At 43.3% G+C, this 21,303-nt stretch overlaps 1 pseudogene; it reads right to left on the reverse strand.

Annotated features, from left to right (window-relative positions):
• Positions 1 to 11,867: 11,867 nt before the first annotated feature.
• The window catches only part of LOC132008438 (putative monooxygenase p33MONOX), a 14,861-nt pseudogene continuing 5,425 nt past the window's right edge, over positions 11,868 to 21,303 (reverse strand).

Below are 21,303 nucleotides of genomic sequence, written 5' to 3' on the forward strand. Positions count from 1 at the left end.
ATGAGGTACTGGGTATAAGGAACTGCTGTAGATTAGCCTGTAGTAATGCGGAGGTAGGGTAGGGAGGAAGAGGCATGCTATAGTCTCATGATTAGGTCACAGTCTTTTAGTTACCCTTTACCTCTAGACTGTAAACTTCACATATGCTTCTTGAGCCATTGCTGTTGTTTCCTCCTCCCTTAGGCAGGATAGTATGGCTAGAGCTCTCTGAAGTTGGGTATTTTCCTTCCCCCAGGTCAGTTAGGCTCTGAAAACCCCCCAGAAAGTTAGGCTCTAGTTAAATAGCTTTGTTGTTGTTGTTTTTCACCTTGTTTGCTTTTTTAAGTAGACTTCAGGCCCCATATGGGGCTTGAACTCATGATCCCAAGATCAAGAATCACATGCTCTACCACATGAGCCAGAGGTGCCTCTGAACAGTTTTACTTGAAGGCAGATCTTGTTAAGAAGGACAGAATACTTGGCATATTTCCTTCTCTTTTTCTTTTTAAAACAATTTTATTTATTTATTTCACATAGAGAGACACAGCAAGAGCAGGAACACAAGCAGGGGGAATGGGAAAGGGTGAAGCAGGCTTCCTGCTGAGCAGGGAGCCTGATGTGGGGCCCGATCTCAGGACCCTGGAATCATGACCCGAGCTGAAGGCAGATGCTTAACAACTGAGCCACCCAGGAGCCCCTACTTGGCATACTTCAAAATGGTTACTTTTCCCCTCTCCCTGCCAGAAGCATGAGGGGACTTTTCTCTGATACTCACTGCGAAAACCAGGTCACGTTCCTAGAGATAAAACTTACAAAAGTGTAGGGTCCCTTTATGACTGAGTCCACCCAGCAATTTTATCTCTCAGAGCTGTCCACGCTGAGCCTCCAGCATTTTGTCCCTTATAGTCCAGTTTTCTCTACCCCAGCACTGCTTCCCATGGAGCTTTCAGCTTTGGGTTTCTGCTCTGGGAGGTTGTGATTCTCTGCTTGTACCTGTTTCTCCAGTTTCTCCAGCAAACTGCTGCCCTCACTTCTGGGACTCCCTGCCCATGTCCCTATCACTCTGAGACCTTCTATCTCTTGCTGTGACCTCACTTCTCTTACAAATCTAAGAATTGTTGATTTTTCAGGTGGTTTACTTTTTTACTTGTTATGACAGAGAGGTAACTTCCAAGCTTTGTACATACTGGACCCCAAGAACCATTGTCTTTTATACAGATGATTTTATCTCCCACCAGAGAATGTCCTACCTGTACTCTTTAAGGCTCATGCACCAAAACACTGATCACATCCATTCAGTAACTGGTGGAGTTGGAATGGGGATGAGACCCAGTTTTACAAAGACTCTGTCTACTGTTGATTCATCCTCATTCTCCAGGCATGGTCCTTCCTCAGGTCTGGAAGCTCTCCATCTCAGCCTATGGGCTGCGGGAGATTTTATTCTGAGTATTGGAAGTTTTGAGCTTAACTCTCCTGCCTCTTGCCCCACACATCCTGAAAATCTGGCAAATATCCTTTCTTTCCAGTAGACTCTCTTTCTCGAATTGGATCTGGTCTTCTCACTGCTATGAGACTGTGGAGGATTTCGCTCTTTTGTTTAGGAGCATGTAGAAGCCTGCAGCTTCTCAGAGCCATCCAAAGCTCCACTGGTTTCTCTTTCTCCCTGTAGAGTCCCTTTGCCTGAGCTAAACTTTTGTGCCCAGAATTGACAATTGCCCCAGAAAAGAAGACCTGGGCAGTGATCCTCAGTTCATCCAGGGAGGAAAACCTCTTCACTCTCTGAAATTTTAGTTCATCTCAATCATTCAGAGCACTGCATTTATAGCTCTCTGCTATCTTTAAAAAGACGATTTTTGCAATCTTTGTTTTTTTTCTTTTCCTTTTAATTCTTGCAGTGGGAGCACTGACATGCTGAAAACTCTATATCTTCGTTGGAAAAAGAGCTTTTTTAAAAAAAATTTTTTTTTAATTTAAATTCTAGTTGGTTAACATAGAGTACAATATTGATTGTAGGAGTAGAATTCAGTGATTCATCAATTTCAGACAATACCCAGTGCTCCTCCCAGGAGGTGCCCTCCTTAATGCCCATCACCCATCTAGCCTATCTCCTACCCACCTCTCTCCATCAACTCTCAGTTTGTTCTCTATCATTAAGAGACTCTCATGGTTTATTTTCCCCTCTCTTTTTCCCCCCTCTTCCCATATGTTCATCTGTTTTGTTTCTTAAATCCCACATGAGTGAAATCATATGATATTTGTCTTTCTCTGACTGACTTATTTCACTTAGCATAATACACTCTAGCTCCATCCATGTTGTTGCAAGTGGCAAGATTTCATTCTTTTTGATGGCTAAGTAATATTCCATTATACACTGCCATATATAAACATAAAAATTAAAAAAAAAATACATACAAAACACACACACACACACACACACAATCTTGGGATTGAGCCCCCTGTTATGCTCCATGATCGCCAGGGAGTCTGCTTGGGATTCTCTCTCTCCATCTCCCTTTGCCTCTCCCCACACTCACACACTCTTTCTCAAATAAAAATAAATAAATAAAGTCTTAAAGAAAAAGAACTTTGGGTTTTAAAGGGCTACTAAAGAATAATCAGACTGCTAACTCATTCATTCACATGTTTATTGAATCCTTACCTCATGCCAGGCTGGGTTCTAGGCATGAGGAATTTAATTACCATCTAGAAAAGGAGAATTGCTAGTTTAAACTTCCAGCTCAGACCTGTAGAGACAACAGCCTACTTGACATCAGTAGGTATCTCAAACTCAACAATGTACAAAACTGAACCAGGGGTCTTCATCTAATCAGGAGTCTCTTGGAGGCAAGTGGCAGAATTCCAAGTCAAACTGGTTCAAGCCATAAAGGAAAGTTATTGGCTCAGTTAAGTGAAAGTTCAGGGTGACTTCAGGCCCTGGCTGATTTTAGGGGCTCACATGATACTGACAAGACTCAGTATCCATGCTTCTACCTCTTACTTCTGCTGGCTTCACTTTCAGGCCTATATGCCTCACACGGTTAGCAGGAGCCCTAGGCTTACATTCTTCCAGCTCAGCAACACAGAGATCTCTCTTCCTGATAATTCCATCACTAGCCCCATGCTTGATGCTTGCTGACTTTGCTTGGGTTTTGTGTCCAGCTGTGAACCCAGCATTGTAATATGAAGGAATATTCAGATGGGCCAGATCTGGGTCTTGGGCACTCTCCTGCAGCTGATGTTATGTTCTGCTCGCTTTCCAACCTGGTGGAAAATAAGAGCCTCTTTTTTTTTTTTTTTAAAGATTTTATTTATTTATTTGACAGAGATCACAAGTAGGCAGAGAAGCAGGCAGAGAGAGAGGAGGAAGCCGGCTCCTTGCTGAGCAGAGAGTCCGATATGGGGCTCGATCCCAGGACCCTGGGATCATGTCCTGAGCTGAAGGCAGAGGCTTAACCCACTGAGCCACCCAGGCACCCCAAAATAAGAGCCTCTTTGCTGAGAGCTCCATCAATTGTCAATGGGGGGAGCCATCATCAGCCTGGCTTAGGACTCATGACCTTTCCCAAACCAACCTGTGTCCTCTTAGTAGGCCTGGGTCTAGAGCTGCCAGATGTAGTAAACAGAAATACAAGACATTCAGTTACATTTTAATTTCAGATAAACAATGAACAAAGTCTGAAGATCAGTATGTCCTAAGCTTCCTCTACTTTATTTGGCAACCATATCGGACTTACACCAACTCTTCAATGAGGGGGATGAGACCAGTCACACCCAAACCACTTGGTTGGAGTGTGAGAAGAGGAAGAATTTCAAAAGGGAAAATGGCAGTGCTGTTTCCAGAAAGAAGCATGGATGTAGGTTGCATAAATGATATTTGTCCTTGCTCTTCGTGCACATCTAGCTCATAGCAACCCGTTAGCCCTTCCTTAGCTCCTTTACCCCAGGAACCTCCCTCTCCATCTCCTGTTTGTCCCCCTGTTTTGTCGAACTCCCTCCTGCAGGAACTCTGGAATCTGCCTCCTTTCTGCATTTCCCACCACTGTGGCTATATTCCTAGTGGCTCCTCATTTCTGTCCTGGACCAAGTCCATAGACTTCTATCCAGTCTTCCTGCCTCTACTCTTTTTCTCCTGTAATATATTTCCACAGTTATCTTTGCAAATTATAAATCTGATAATCACACACACACACACACACACACACACACACACACACACAGTGTTTACAAACCCTTCAGTTTCCTCCCCTTACACTTAGAAAAAAGAGCAAACTCCTTAACAGAGCCTTTAAAATCCTGCATGCTTGGCCCTACCTCACACCATACCTCATCCATGCTACTTTACTTTTGTTTTGTTTTTAAAGATTTTATTTTGAAGTAATCTCTCCACCTAATGTGGGACTCAAACACAACTTTGACATCAAGAGTTGCATGATCTACTGACTGAACCACCCAGGCACCCTCAGTACTTCCTTCCTTTTTTTTTTTTTTAAGATTTTATTTATTTATTTGACAGAGAGAGAGGTCACAAGTAGGCGTCGAGGCAGGCAGAGAGAGGAGGAAGCAGGCTCCCTGCTGAGCAGAGATCCCGATGCAAGGCTCGATCTCATGACCCTGAGATCATGACATGAGCTGAAGGCAGAAGCTTAACCCACCTAGCCACCCAGGCACCCCAGTACTTCCTTCTTAATAGGAGTCTGTTCCCTTTGCACGTGTTAGAATGCCTGGAATGATCGTCCCCACTTGCACTTACCTGAGCCCCTCCTGCCCTGCTTTAGATCTCCGCATTACTCTGACTTTCTCAGGTGACTCTTTTTCTGATCACCTAAACTCATTGCTAGACCCAGTTTTTCAGAGCTCAGCAAATTTCTCCTTGAGTACAATCCACAGAGACCTTCCCTACTGCTCCCAAGACCTTGGAAGTGTCCATAGGCATCTCTTCTATGCCTCCCCTGGAATCCTGTCAGAACTGCCCTCAACTCCTGAGATCTTTCCTTTCTGGAACAATCTTGCTACTCTGCTTCTATTAACCCAAGCCTTCAAACCCAGTGGCCTGCTAGTTTTCCCACAGCAGCAAGAACAAAAACAATACACCCTCTCCCCCTGAAAAAATGTTTTTAAAACCAGTTTGAGATGGGTTTTCTGTCATTTACCACAAAAGTGTTCTGACTCAAACTAACAGTTAGGATTAATGAGGCATTAAGCAACCACTGGAATGCTCTGTGTTGGGTGACAGGTTATAGAAAAGGGACAGAGGAATCCCACACGGCCAGTTTTGACACATTTAAAGATGGACAGGAATGAAAGACTTGCTAGTTAATCTCTCCTTGCTCTTCTACATTTCTGCTTATGGCCAAATCAAGGAGTTGGACTGTTGTGGAATTTGTCCTAAGTAGTCTGGAGAAGCAGTGGGAAGACTAAAATCCTCAAATGTTTATGCCAGATCAGGAAGAGTAGGACACTGGAGCCATTTTGGAGACATCCCTGCAACCAGGAGCAGGGGACTCAGCAGCAGGCCAGCATCTGAGGCCGGTTCTGAGAACCTTCAGTGAATTAATCATGGCGGCCATTAGATGGAAGTGGCTCTATGGGCAGGACGCCTGCCTGAGCAAACCTAAACCTGAGACTGTAAGTCCCTCAAGGTTATGAAAGCAAAACCTAAGAACCACCACTCATAATAGCCAAAAGAATGGAAGCAATAGTTGATCAATAATTTCTTTTTTTTTTTTTAAAGATTTTATTTATTTATTTGACAGAGATCACAAGTAGGCAGAGAGGCAGGCAGAGAGAGAGAGGAAGGGAAGCAGGCCCCCTGCTGAGCAGAGAGCCCGATGTGGGACTCGATCCCAGGACCCTGAGATCATGACCTGAGCCAAAGGCAGCAGCTTAACCCACTGAGCCACCCAGGCACCCTGATCAATAATTTCTTCACTTTGCTTCCACCTTTTCCCCATAAATAAAGTTTCTCTAAGCTCCCCCTGATGGAGTGCTTCTAACTCATGTGGAGAACAAAGCTAAGAGAAATACAGAAAAAAATTAAACTTCCTTACAACTGACAGCCAGTTGGCAAGTACCTGGGGCAGGCAAAGTGACCTAGTGACTTTCCTCCATGAACTCAACTGCTTCCACGTTAACACTTGGCTGAAGCCGAAAAGCAACCTTAGCCCGACCTCCAGGATCCTTGAAGCTTCCTTTAACATATGAAAATCCCTTTGGAAAAGTCCTTCATCTCTACATGCCATGCCCCCCCCCACCAAGATACATGTTAGCAATCATCCTCCAAGCATGTGGGCCACTGATCTCCATCTGAAGTGTCTCATGACTAAGGTTTTATTAGACAGTAGTAAATGACCCCTCAAGGTCCTACACACCTTAGAGATTTACACTCTCCCTAAACCCCTCCCAACTTGCAAGCCACTCCTCACAACCCCGTAGCAGTTCTTCCTTCCACAGGTCCTGTCCCTATGGTTTAATAAAATCACCCCCCCCCCCTTTTTTTCTGGCATTGAAGACATCTCAAGAATTCTTGCTCAACCATTTGCTCCCCGACTCCAGTGTTTCACATCATTACCACCTTAACTTCGGCACTACCCAATTCAAACTGATTTTTGCTCAAATGAACACCTAAAATTGTAATATGCCTCAGTTTATGGGTTCATAGTTCTGGTCAGCAGGGGGAGAGGAAGAAGACCCCCAAAGGCCCGGGAGCAGCAAGCAGCCAGCCGCCAGCTCTCACAGGGCCATGGAGCTCTTTGCTTTCTCACTGCCCCTGAAGTTGGTGGGTCCCTCTCTGATTCCACCTCCTTCGGTTTTTGCATTTAAAAGACCTCTCTGAATTTCCTCATGTTTCTTTCTCCAGACTGGGTCCAGGATCAGCTCATGTAAAAACACCTGGACTGAGTCCAGGATCAGATGAGGTCCAACTTAGAAACTGGACTGAGCCCAAGGTCAGACAGGGTCTGACTTAAGTTGGACCGGGTCCAGGACAAAGCCTCGGGTAACAAGGGGAAAAAAAAAAAAAAGAAAGAAAAAAATACATTCCTCTGAATCCAAACAATCTGGGGCCTCCTCCATCTAGGACCCCAGCTACCTATAAGTATAAAAATGATGGTCACAGAACCTGCATTTTTTGAACCAGCGGGCTAACCTTACTAAAGATAATCTGAAAATTCCTCCAGAAAGAAAGTATCCCAAATTTTTCCAAAACAACAGAATGCGTTTTTTATTGATATGAGGAAGCTTCTAAGAAACTAGGTGAATAAGGGCTCCTGGGTGGCTCAGTCGGTTAAGCGGCTGCTTTCAGCTCAGGTCATGATCTCAGGGTCCTGAGATCGAGCCTCGCATCGGGCTCTCTGCTCAGTGGGGAGTTTTCTTGTCCACCCCCCTCTATCTCTTCCCTCCCTATGCTCACACCCTCTCTCTCTCTCAAATAAATAAATTAAATCTTTTTTAAAAAGCTAAGTGAATAAAAAATTGGCTCTTTAAAAGATTCTTTACAAAAGGCAAATGAAAACCTTACGCAACAAGTTGATAGTCAATCTATAAGGCACACTGACTAACTTGTCTGATTGCCCTTTCTCTTTACCCCCTCTCTAAATATTCTGAACCTATGAATCCCTTTACTCAATTGCCTTTTCACTTAGAAGATACCTAGAGTACTTTTTATACATCTTTTTAAAGATTTTATGTATTTATTTGATTGAGATAGACAGAAAGCTTGTGCAAGAGAGAGCACAAGCCGGGGGAAGTGTAGAGGGAGAGGGAAAAGCAGACTCCCCACTGAGCAGGGAGCCCGATGTGGCTGGACCCTGAGACCATGACCTGAGCCAAAGGCAGATGCTTAACTGACTGAACCACCCCAGTGCCCCTATCTATTTATTTTGGAAGTAAACTCTACCCTCAATATGGGGTTCAAACTCATGACCCCAAGATCATGACCCTATATGACTACCAGCTGAGTTAGCCTGGTGCCCCAGGAATTTAGAATTTAATTGGAACTTATGTCTGGTGCTCCCAGATCTCTTCCAATTTATTAATATGACATTAGGACCCAGTATCACCCAAAAATGGATGGCTGAAGCCAAATGGGAAGATACTGAGAGCAATATTAAAGACCCATGTACTACTTGCTCTGCCAGGGATGGGCCAAAATGTACTAGAAAAATAGCCCAAGACCTAGCTGAGAGGACTTCCTCAAAACACTGACTGGTCTATCATCCCATCTTGCAAACAAAGGAAATCTGAGCCAGTCTCACACTATAAGACAAGATTGGAAACACTTTTGGCGAAATGCTCTTGGCTTTATGACACCCAGGCACAGAAAAGTGTCCTGACTTCCTTATTCATTAGAAGGCCCAGGTCCAAACTAGGTAGCCTGACAAAGGAACAGAAGCTAGGCTGGAAAGCCATCCCCCTTGCTGAGCATTTTGAAAAAAAAAAAACACAAAGCCAGGTACAATGCAAAAGCCAATACACTTATGACACAGAGGACATACAACAGCTCCAGGGTCAGAGAGGACCTCCACGCACACATGGCAAGACAGAAACCTAGAACTCCTCCAGACAGGAATACTGCACCCCGGAATGCTGGCCTGTGTTGTAAACGACCAGGGGCATGGGAACCAAAGGAACGCCCCCTGCTAAACCCATCTTTCCTTTCCTTTCTTTCTTTTTCTTTTTAAAGATCTTTAGGGTGGAGGAGTAGGAGACTGTGATATCTCTCATTAGGTCTCAGGAGTTTAGCTAGATAGTTATCAAACTATTTCGAACACCTACAAACATCTACAAAAAGATAGAAGAGAAGAAGAGTTGCAATTCTAGGAACAGAAAATCGACCACTTTCCTGAAGGTATGATGAGCAGAGAAGTGAATCCAAAGCGACAGGAAGATAGACCGTGGGGGGGGGGGGGGGGGGCTCCCAGCAAGCGGTGGGGCAGCGGAGCACAGAATCCAGACTTTTAGAAGTCTTTTCCACTCAGAGACATCACTCTAGAGGCTAAGCAGGAGGTGGAGCCCTCGCAGGGACAGTGTGGTCTCAGGGACGCAGGGTCACAGAAGGATTGGGGGTGTCTGAGTGTGGCAGAGCTCACAGGTATTGGAGCAGGGAAGCTGCTGCAGAAACGAGGCTGAGGAGTGCGCTCTCAGCTCAGGGTTACCTTAGGCCATGATCCGTGGCACAGTCAGACCACTATTCTTCAAGCAGGGACCCCAGAAGTGGCAGATCTGGGGAGACTCACCTTCAGGGAGAGTGGTGCAGGAGTGCGTGGCAGGAATCTGCTGGGTTTGGAGACTCCAAACAGGGCCGTGTGCCAGAGACAGAAACGCTTGGTCATAGGCGGGTGAGCTTGGAGTGTGGCCGGAGACCAGGGACATGGGAGGGATTGAGCGCTTTTCTCCAAGGGCCCACTGAGGCGTGGGGCCCGAGCTCTCGGCTCCTCTGGGCTGGAGATTGGGAGGCGGCCATTTTCATTCCCATCCTCCAAAGCGGTACGGAATGCGCTCAGGGAACAAAAGCTCCAAGAGCAAACCCGCGCAGATCACTCAGCCTGGCCCCTGGCAAGGGCGGTGCAATTCCGCCTCAAGCAAAGACATCTGAGAATCACAATCACGGCAACAGGCCCTTCCCCAGAAGATCAGCAAGAACATCCAGCCAAAACAGAGTTGACCGACCAATGAAAATTAAGGAGCTTCAGAGCTAGGGGAAAGCAACATATAGCATTTATGGATTTTCCCCCATGATCCTTTAGTCTTCCAAAGTTAGATTTTTTAAAATTTTTACTTTTTTCTTACTCTGTTTTAAAATTTTTTCTCTTTCGTATTTTAACTTTTTTTTTTTTTTTTGAGAAAGCAGTTTAAGAAGTTTGTTTATTGGGGGTGCCTGGGTGGCTCAGTGTGTTAAAGCCTCTGCCTTCGGCTCATGTCATGAGGGTCCTGGGATGGAGCCCTGCATCGGGCTCTCTGCTCAGTGGGGAGTCTGCTTCCTCCTCTCTCTCTCTCTCTGCCTGCCTCTCCACCTACTTGTGATCTCTGTCTGTCAAACAAATAAAGAAAACCTTAAAAAAAAAAAAGAAGTTTGTTTATTGTCAAAACAAATAAGAGATACAAGCATAACAGAAGAAACAAATAAATTAATTATTCTGATCATTTTAGACTCCAGGGCTTCTCTATGGGAAGGTCGGCTCAGCTCCTTATGTAGACATGATAGAATCCAAAACAAAAAATGGGGGGCGGCGCCTGGGTGGCTCAGTGGATTAAGCCTCTGCCTTCCGCTCATGTCATGATCTCGGGGTCCTGGGATCCAGCCCGGCATAGGGCTCTCTGCTCAGCAGAGAGTCTGCTCCCTGCCCCCTCCTGTCTCTCTGCCTACCTGGGATCTTTGTCTGTCAAATAAATAAATAAAATATTAGAAAAAAAAAACCAGTGGGAATTTGAGACTGCATTTAAGACAATGAACACATACATGGTGAGGACAAATAAAGTGGCTTCCTTAGTTCTTTTCCTTTGCAACTTATTTATAAAAGTATGTAGCTCTTTCTTGGGGGCAATGATTTCATACAGAAAAATTTTAAATTCTTGCACTTCTCAGAAAAAAAAATTTTTTTATGCCTGGCCTGAACAAGAAAATTAAAATAGAAACAAAAATCAAAATAGGATGACACTAGTTTCACGTGAACCTCAAGACTACCATCTAAACATAGGTACACTTTGCGCATACCTGAAAAAAGTTTAACATCCATTTATCTATACCAAGCCAGTAGCCTGAATTTTCTCCCTTAGGAAGTTTTCAATCAGATTGGAGGTAAATTAATTTCATTTTAAAAGTGCAAAATAGGAGGGGCGCCTGGGTGGTTCAGTGGGCTAAAGCCTTTGCCTTTGGCTCAGGTCATGATCCCAGGGTCCTGAGATCCAGCCCTGCATCGGGCTCTCTGTTCAGCAGAGAGCCTGCTTCCCTTCCTCTCTTTCTGCCTGCCTTTCTGCCTACTTGTGATCTCTGTCTGTCAAATAAATAAATAAATAAAATCTTTAAAAGTGCAAAATAGGATACGCAAGACTAGTGTTTGTTCTGAGACACAAAAAAGCGAAGCATCCCTCCAACAGCACTGGCCAGAAGTGTTCTGGTAAGAAGTGGCTGCAGGACAAAGTGACCTGGAAGGCTACCAAACAGAGGAATGCTCCGGTTTCAGCCCAGGAAGTGGGGGACCCTGCTGCCCTGGCTGCCAAACAGATCTCAGGCCCCCCAGCTGACAAGCCTGGAGCACATGGAAGTGTACAGTCAAGAGGATCAAAGTCTCAACTAGTTGGGGCACACCTCTACTCCGTGGCTAGGTCACGCACATGTTTACAGTGGTAAAGAAGTCAAGAAGCCTCAGTTCCAGAACAACAGAAATATTATTTACGTAGTAAGCAATGATCAAAGTTCTCGTCTAAGGTAAATGATACAAAAACGACTAATGAGGTCCCCCATACGTCACCACCAGAATTATTTAACTTTAAACCATACAAAATGGTTTCTTTCACACACGCAAGGACAAGCTTTGCACTAACATTTCTTTTTTTTTTCCACTAACATTTCTCAAAAACCAAGTGTATCTCCAGCTCTAGCTTCAGTTTAAGAGGTTTTAAAAGCAAAAAAAAAAAAAAAGGGTTGGGGGTGCCTGGGTGGCTCAGTGGGTTAAAGCCTCTGACTTTGGCTCAGGTCATGATCCCAGGGTCCTGGAATCGAGCCCCACATCCAGTGCTCTGCTCAGTAGGGAGCCTGTTTTCCCCTCTCTCTCTGCCTGCCTCTGCCTACTTGTGATCTCTCTCTGTCAAATAAATAAACAAAATCTTTAAAAAGCAAACAAACAAGAAAACCTCTCCTATGTCAAAGCCAAGGTAAAAGGGGAGTTGGGTACAAGATACCCTCTATCCAGAGTCCCTGGAATACAAAGAGCTCTAGAAGCCAGTGGGTGTGAGCACATTTAAGTCAAGGGGTTTGAGATTATGGGTCTGCGGCAGTGGTTTCTTCCCTTCCATCAATAGGATGTCCATCTTGGGTGGCTTGAAGGTTGCTGGATCTTTGGCCATTTGGGTGGCCTGGACATGAATCAGTTCCATTGGAGGCTTCTGGGCTCCTCTGTAAGTCTGGATGGCAAAACCTCCTGAATCAGACTTCTGGAGGGATCTTGGTCCAAAAAGTCTCTATTTATCCACCAAGTTTTTGTCCTTGTCCCCACTTGCAGAATCCATGGTGCCAGGATATGGGCCAGGTAAGGCTGTGGAAGGACTAGAAGTGAACCAGCCTCTGGACTTGTGCTGAAGGGAAGAGTGGGGGCTGTTGCTTGGGGTGGACTGGGCCGAGGCTGACTGCTTCTCTTCTCTCAGTATCCCTCTACTCTGTAGCTTTAGTTTGTGGAGCACTTCTGTCACTTGAAGATACTTGGTCTCCTTGGAGGTAAGGCTATTTTAACTTTTAACTATTTTATCTTATCAATACCCTTTAAAAATATATTAAAATTTCATGCTATAGTCATATTTTATCCCTTCATTGTATTTAACCTTATTATTTGTATATATATAGGTGTTTTTTTTTTTGTTTAAAAATTTGGGATACAATTTCTTCTAGTAGATCAAAATATACCCTAAACCTAGCACATGGCTTTGTTCTAGTCTCCAGCCTGAGAACAGTCTTTCCTTTTCCTTTTTCTTTTTCCAACCAACTTCTTATTTCTTTTTTAGAATCTTTTTAATTTTCATCTTTATAGTCATATTCCATCCCTTCAATCATGTTTACAGAAACTCATATATATATATATATATATATATATATATATATATATATATGAGTTTCTCTTTCTTTAAAATTTTGGAAGGTAGTTTCTTCTAACAGACCAAAATACACAAGAGAAAATCCTGAAAGCAGCTCAGGACAAGAGGTCTGTAACATACAATGGTAGAAATATTAGATTGGCAGCAGACTTATCCACAGAGACCTAGGAGGCCAGAAAGGACTGGCATGATATATTCAGAGCAATAAACGAGAAAAATATGCAGCCAAGAATACCATATCCAGCTAGGCTGTCTTTGAAAATAGAAGGAGAGATAAAAAGCTTCCAGGACAAATAAAAAGTGAAAGAATTTGCAAACACCAAACCAGCCTACAGGGAATATTGAATGGGGTCCTCTAGCAAAGAGAGAGCCTAAAAGTCACAGATCAGAAAGGAATGAAGACAATATACAGTAACAGTCACCTTACAGGCAATAAAATGGCACTAAATTCATATCTCTCAATAGTTATCCTGAATGTAAATGGGCTAAATACCCTAATCAAAAGATGCAGGTATCAGAATGGATAAAAAACCAAAACCCATTAATATGCTGTCTACAAGAAACTCATTTTAGACTCAAAGACACTTCCAGATTTAGAGTGAGGGGGTGGAAAACAATTTACCATGCTAACAGACATCAAAAGAAAGCTGGAGTGGTAATGCTTATATCAGATAAATTAGATTTTAAGCCAAAGACCATACTAAGACACGAGGAAGGACACTATATCATACTTAAAGGGTCTGTCCAACAAGAAGATCTAATAATTTTAAATATCTATGCCCCTAATATGGGAGCAACCAGTTATATAAGCCAATTAATAACAAAATCAAAGAAACACATAGACAATAATACAATAATAGTAGGGGACTTTAACACCCCCCTCACTGAATTGGACAGATCATCCGAGCAAAAGATCAACAAGGAAATAAAGGCTTTAAATGACACACTGGACCAGATGGATATCACAGATATATTTAGAACATTCCATCCCAAAGCAACAGCATACACATTCTTCTCTAGTGTACATAGAACATTCTCCAGAATAGATCACATCCTGGTCACAAATCAGGTCTCAACTGCTACCAAAAGATTGGGATCATTCCCTGCATATTTTCAGACCACAATGCTCTGAAGCTAGAACTCAACCACAAGAGGAAAGTTGGAAAGAACTCAAATACATGGAGACTAAAGAGCATCCTTCTAAAGAATGAATGGGTCAACCAGGAAATTAAAGAAGAATTGAAAAAATTCATGGAAACAAATGAAAATGAAAACACAACTGTTCAAAATCTTTGGGACAGTAAAGGCGATCCTGAGAGGAAAGTATATAGCAATATAAGCCTTTCTCAAGAAACAAGAAAGGGGGAGACAAACTGTGAGAGACTGTGGACTCTGAGAAACAAACTGAGGGTTTTGGAGGGGAGGGCAGTAGGAAGTTGGGTGAGCTTGGTGTTGGGTATTATGGAGGGGATGTATTGCATGGAGCACTGGGTGTGGTGCATAAACAATGAATTCTGGAACACTGAAAAGAGAAAAAATAAATTAAAAAAAAGAAAGAAACAAGAAAGGTCTCAAGTATAAAACCTAACCCTAGGGGCACCTGGGTGGCTCAGTAGTTAAGTGCCTGCCTTCGGCTTGAGTCATAATTCCGGGGTCCTGGGATCGAGCTCCATGTTGGGCTCCCCAGGGAGCCTGCTTCTCCCTCTCCCTTTGCAGATCCCCTTGCTTGTGTTCCCTCCCTCTCACTATGTCTCTCTCTCTCTCTCTCAAATAAATAAACAAACCCTTTTAAAAAAGATGAAAAAAAAATGGAGAATTACAGACCAATATCCTTGATGAACATGGATGCAAAAATTTACGCCAAAATATTAGCCAGCATGATCTAACAGTACATTAAAAGGATTATTCACCACGATCAAGTGGGATTTATTCCTGGGCTACAAGGTTGGTTCAACATCCGCAAATCAATCAATGTGATACAATACATTAATAAAAGAAAGAACAAGAACCATATGATACTCTCAATAGATGTTTAAAAAGCACTTGACAAAGTACAGCATCCTTTCTTAAGCAAACCCTTCACAGTGTAGGCATAGAGGGAACATACTTTAATATCATCAAAGCCACCTATGAAAAACACACAGCAAATATCATTCTCAATGGAGAAAAAAATGGGAGCTTTTCCCCTAATGTCAGGAACATAGTAGGATGTCCACTATCACCACTGCTATTCAACATAGTATTAGAAGTCCAGCCTCAGCAATCAGACAACAAAAAGAAATATATGGCATCTGAATCGGCAAAGAAGAAGTCAAACTCTCACTCTTTACAGATGATATGGTACTTTATGTGGAAAACCCAAAAGACTCCACCCCAAAACTGCTAGAACTCATACAGGAATTCAGTAAAGTGTCAGGATATAAAATCAATGCACAAAAATCAGCTGCATTTCTATATACCAACAACAAGGCAGAAGAAAGAGAAATTAAGGAGTTGATCCCATTTACAACGGCACCCAAAACCATAAGATACCTAGGAATAAACCTAACCAAAGAGTCAAAGAATCTGTACTCAGAAAACTATAAAGTACTTATGAAAGAAATTGAGAAAGAGACAAAGAAATGGAAAAATGTTCCATGCTCATGGACTGGAAGAACACATATTATGAAACTGTCTAAAGTACCTAAAGCAATCTACCCATTTAATGCACTACTTATCAAAATACCATCAATTTTTTCAAAGAAATGGAAAAAATAATCCTAAAATTTTTATGGACCCAGAAAAGACCCCGAATAACCAGAGGAATGTTGAAAAAGAAAGTCAAAGTTAGTGGCATCACAATTCCAGTCGCCAAGCTCTATTACAAAACTGTAATCATCAAGATAGTACAGTACTGGCACTAAAACAGACACATAGCTCCATATAACAGAATTGAGAACCCAGAAATGGACCCTCAACTCTATGGTCAACTAATGTTCGACAAAGCAGGAAAGAATGTCCAATAGAAAAAAGACAGTCTCTTCAACAAATGGTGTTGGAAAAATTGGACAACCACATGCAGAAGGATAAAACTGGACCACTTCCTTACACCACATACAAAAATAGACTCAAAATGGATGAAAGACCTCAATGTGAGGTAGGAACTCATTAAAATCCTTGAGGAGAACACAGGCAGCAACCTCTTTGGCCTCAGACACTGCAAATTCTTCCTAGAAACATTGCCAAAGGCATTGGAAGCAAGGGCAAAAATGAACTGCTGGGACTTCATTAACATCAAAAGCTTTTGCACAGCAAAGGAAACAGTAAAAAAAAAAACCAAAAGACAACTGACAGAATGGGAGAAGATATTTGCAAATGACATATCAGATAAAGGGCTAGAATCCAAAATCTATAAAGAACTTATCAAACTCAATACTCAAAGAACAAATAATCCAATCAAGAAATGGGCAGAAGACATGAACAGACAGTTCTGCAAAGAAGATATCCAGATGGCCAATAGACACATAAAAAAGTGCTCAACATCACTCGGGAACAGAGAAATACAAATCAAAACCACAATGAGATACCACCCCACACTAGTCAGAATGGCTAAAACTAACAAGTCAGGACACAACAGGTGCTGGTGAGCATGTGGAGAAAGGGGAACCCTCTTACACTGTTGGTGGGAATGTAAGCTGGTGCAGCCACTCTGGGAAACAGCATGGAGTTTCCTCAAAAAGTTGAAAATAGAGCTACCCTACAACCCAGAAATCACACTACTGGGTATTTACCCTAAAGATACAAATGTAGGGATCTGAAGGGGCACGTGCACCTGAATGTTTATAGCAGTAATGTCCACTATGGACATTGCCAAACTATGGAAAGAGTCTAGATGTCTATCAGCAGATGAATGGATAAAGAAGATGTGGTACAGCTATACAACGAATGGAATATTATGCAGCCATCAAAAGAAATGAAATCTTGTCATTTGCAATGACCTGGATGGAACTAGAGGGTGTTATGCTGAGCGAAATAAGTCAATCAGAGAAAGACAATTATAATACGATCTCTCTGATATGAGGAATTTGAGAGGCAGGGTTGGGGGTCATGGGGGTAGGGAGGGAAAAGATGAAACAAGATGGGATGGGGAAGGAGACAAACCTTAAGAGGCTTTTAATCTCAAGAAACAAATCAAGGTTTGCTGGGTGGTGGGTGGGGGGTAGGGATAGGGTGGCTGGGTTATGGACATTGGGGAGGATATGTGCTGTGGTGAGTTCTGTGAAATGTGTAAGCCTGATGATTCACAGACCTGTACCCCTGGGGCAAATAATATATTATATATTAATTTAAAAATGTATTTATTTGTTTATTTGACAGAGAGACACACTGAGAGAGGGAGCACAAGCAGGGGGGCTGAGCAGGGAGCTCAATGTGGGGCTTAATCCCAGGACCCTGGGATCATGACCTGAGCTGAAGGCAGAAGCTTAACAACTGAGCCACCCAGGTGTCCCCTGAACCCATCTTTTCATGGACTTCCACCTAGGAATCCAGGTTGTTTCCCCCCTGGGGGAAGTCTTGCAAAATCAGATTACCAAAATAATCATAAGGATTGATGGGCTATGAGGGCTCGTCAGGTAAATCACTCCCTACGATGCCTCTAAATGAGCAAGGGGGCACTAAGGTAAACATTCACAGAGGAGCCTGTTTAATGTCGGTGAAGTCCAGAGCCACTGTATCCACGTGAGACCCTGCTTTCATAAAGGGGAAAACCCCTTGGAGTAAAGGGTGTATTTCTGTAGTGAGAGTTTCTAAGTAAGCTCAAAGGGTACCTCTATCTAAACCAGTCCAGGTGGCACTAGGACCATTTTTGGGGACCCATACTCTCGTCCTGTGTGGCCCTGCCCTAGTAAGACTGTGAGGATGAGATCTGCTTTCCAAATTGAGGAGACATGTAAAATTTAACTCAGGAGAAATGACCTCTGGGGAGCCCAGGTGGTGCAGTTAAACGTTCGGCTCTTGATCTCAGCTGAGATCCTGATCTCAGTGTCCCGTGTCGGGTTCCCTGCTGATTATGGAGTCAGCTTGGGATTCTCTCTCTCTCTCTATCTCTGCCCCTCCTGCTGCTCTCATTCTCTCTAAATAAATAAATAAAAATTTTAAAAATTTTAAATTCTTAACAAATAAGAACAATTTAAAAAATAAAGTAAAAAAGAAAGCATGAAAGCCCTGATCTCTCAGAAGTGCCTGAATGCCTATGGGCTTTTTCTTCAACCAACAAAGGCAAAATTAAGAGAGCTGAACCCATAAAAATATTTCAAATCCCTGCCTGAGTTGACTTAATATCCACTAAACCAGAAGGTATCTGAGGGCGCTCACAGTTGGAGACAGTTGGAGAAGACTAAATGAAGCAAGGGCTGACTCCTGCAATGCTCCCATTTTACCCATTAAAAAAATCAAATAGGGGCACCTGGGTGGCTCAGTCAGTTAAGCGTCTGCCTTCAGCTCAGGTCATGATCTCAGGGTCCTGGGATCCAGCACCAGGTCTGGCTCTCCACTCAGCAGGGAAGCCTGCTTCTCCCTCTCCTTCTGCCCCTGCTCATGTGCTCTCGATCTTGCCCACTCTCTCTCTCTCACTCACTCTCTCTCTCAAATAAATAAATAAAATCTTAAAAAAAAATCAAATGGATGAGGTTGGAGTTTTGTACAAGATCTGCGTACAGTCAGTAAAATTGTGATACCAAGGTTCCCTGGAGTTCCAAATCCCCAACACCTTGCTGTCTAATATACCTACAAACTTAAAATGGTTCACAGTGGTGGCTCTCAGCTCCACTTTCTGTAGGAGCCCAGCTGACAAGAAGAATCAGTGTTTATCCACCTTGGCTTGGAAAAACCAACAGTATACCTGGATTGCTGAAGACCTGTCCTTATTTTTTTTCACAAGTTTTATTAACATCAAGGCTTGGCAGACTTACAGTTCCCTAACAACTCTACAGTCATTACATATGGAGATGATCTACTGGTACATCCCCGCCAGGAGGGAGGCCTAAGAAATAGATTTTGGTTTATCTATTACAGCACTTAGCTTGCAAAACCCATAAGCCTCCAATGAAAAACTCTTCTCCAAAGGCAAGGCCCCCAACCTAGGACATTGTTTGATTGCAAAAGCAGTCTCTGTCTCTCATCTGAAAGAATAGAGATTATCCCAGACTTCCCCAGACTCACAACTAAGTGACAGTTAAGGGGTTTCCTTGGATTTGTAGGATATTGTGGATCTTGGGTTCCAAAGTTTTCTCTCATTGCAACTCCCCTGTATGGGCTTACAAGGGTCCCAATTCCAGTGCCCTTACCCTGGGAAGATAATCATGAGCAAGGCTTTAGCCAACTAACATTAGCTCTACAACAAAATCTCACCCTAGGGCTCCTAAATTATACTAAATCTTTTATCTTATTTGTCCACAAGCATGATAAGCAGACTCTAGGAATTCTAACATAGCAGCATGGAGGAAAACATGGACTGGTTGCTTACTATAGCTTACAGTTAAACCCAGTAGCCAGACCATATCCAAACTGTTGGAAAGCTCTGGCTACAGCAGCTAGATTGGCAGAACTGGTATTAGTACATGTCTGACACTTCCAAGTACCCCATGCTCTCTGATCAGGCTCAACGTTTCTCAGCAGGTAGACTTATGCCTTATGAGAACCTTCTCCTCTCATCTTCTGACCTCCACCTTAAGTGGTTGGCACCTTGCTCAGCCAGCTCTGCTACTCTACTTTCCCTGCCTGACAACGGGATTGACCACCATACCTGGGTGGGTGTGGGGTGTGAGGTGGCTTGCACTGACTCATAGGACACAGTGGAAAACCCAGAGGTGATATTCTTGGCTCATGGGTCCTACGCTAAGAGTTCATTAGGGAAATATTGAGCATGATATGCTGTAACAACTCAATATAAACTTTTGGAAAGGGGGGGGTGCCCGGATGGTTCAGACGGTTAAGCGTCTGCCTTCAGCTCAGGTCATGATCCCTGGGTCCTGGGATTGAGCCCCGAATTGGGCTCCCTTTTCAACAGGGGAGTCTGCTTCTCCCTCTTCCTCTGCAGTTCCCCTTGTCTGTGCTAGCGCTCTCTCTCTCTCTCTCTCTCTCTCTCTCTCTCTCTCTGTCAAATACATAAAATCTTAAAACTATTGGAAGGGGAAATCTTTCCCAACTCAAGTCTGTGTGATGAAGCAAAGCCACATGCCCGACCCCAGGCTTGTCAGCTACGCACAGTAAAATCAATAAGCATTTATGCTGATAGCATGCATACCTATGGGATGGCCCATGACTTGGGCATGTTATGGAAACAGAGAGGGTTCCTCATTTCTAAAGAAACCCCCATCAAAAATGGGCCCCAAGAAATAAATGAACCACTCCCTGCTATTCTATTCCCTAACAACTTGCAACAATTAACATTGAAGATCCTACTAGAATACAGAAGCTGAGTATCAAGAAGTACTCTAGCGGACTTCTATGCTAAATTGACCAGCACTAAAATTATTCCAGTAGGCAACTTGAATGAATGAGGGTGCAAGTGCAAAACTAGATGACTCACTGAGGGCCCAGGTGGCTGCTGGGTTCTTTCTAAATGCCATTACTGAAAGCCCTACATTCTGCAACTCACTGTGGGACAGATGAAATGATCCAAATTACAAAAAACTATGGTGCGCGGGTAACTGCTCTGAGGTCTCATAACTGGTTTACCAATTTTGGCTACCAAATTGGTTAGCCAGTCTTGGGGACTGATTTGTCCAACCCATAGCCCTGGAAAGACCATTAAGTTAGATGGAGCATCCCCACCACCTATTGGGGCACGTGAAGACTTACAAATGGATTTCATTCAGTTGTTCCCTGCAATGGGTTATCAGTATGTTCTTGCGGCTGTATGTTTTTGGGATGGATTGAAAACTTCCCATGCAGGATGGCTGACACCATAATCATGACTAAGAAATTTTAGAAAATATATTTCCTTATGGGGTATCCTAGGAGAGATCGCCAGTGACAGGGGAACCCATTTCTCCCAAAGCTACCTAAATTAACAAAGTCAACTAGATTGCCACGGCTAAAAGTTCTACCATTGGCGTTGATGGCAATTAGATCAATACCTTTGGGAAGGCATAAAGTAATGCGTTATAAAGGAAATGGTAACAGAAAGACCCATGTCTTTGGCTGATAAAAACTCATGTGTCGGGGCGCCTGGGTGGCTCAGTGGGTTAAAGCCTCTGCCTTTGGCTCAGGTCATGATCCCAGGGTCCTGAGAGCGAGCCCCACATTGGCCTCTCTGCCCAGCAGGGAGCCTGCTTCCTCCTCTCTCTCTCTGCCTGCCTCTCTGCCTACTTGTAATCTCTGTTTGTCAAATCAATAAATAAAATCTTAAAAAAAAAGTGTTAAAAAAAAAGAAACTCATGTGTCTCCCATACTCATAAATTCTTTTTTTTTTTTAAAGACTTTTAATTTGTTTATTCAACAGACAGAGATCACAAGTAGGCAGAGAGGCAGGCAGAG

Source organism: Mustela nigripes, chromosome 1 (genome assembly GCF_022355385.1).
Source record: "Mustela nigripes isolate SB6536 chromosome 1, MUSNIG.SB6536, whole genome shotgun sequence".
In the NCBI taxonomy this organism is placed as follows: Eukaryota; Metazoa; Chordata; class Mammalia; order Carnivora; family Mustelidae; genus Mustela; species Mustela nigripes.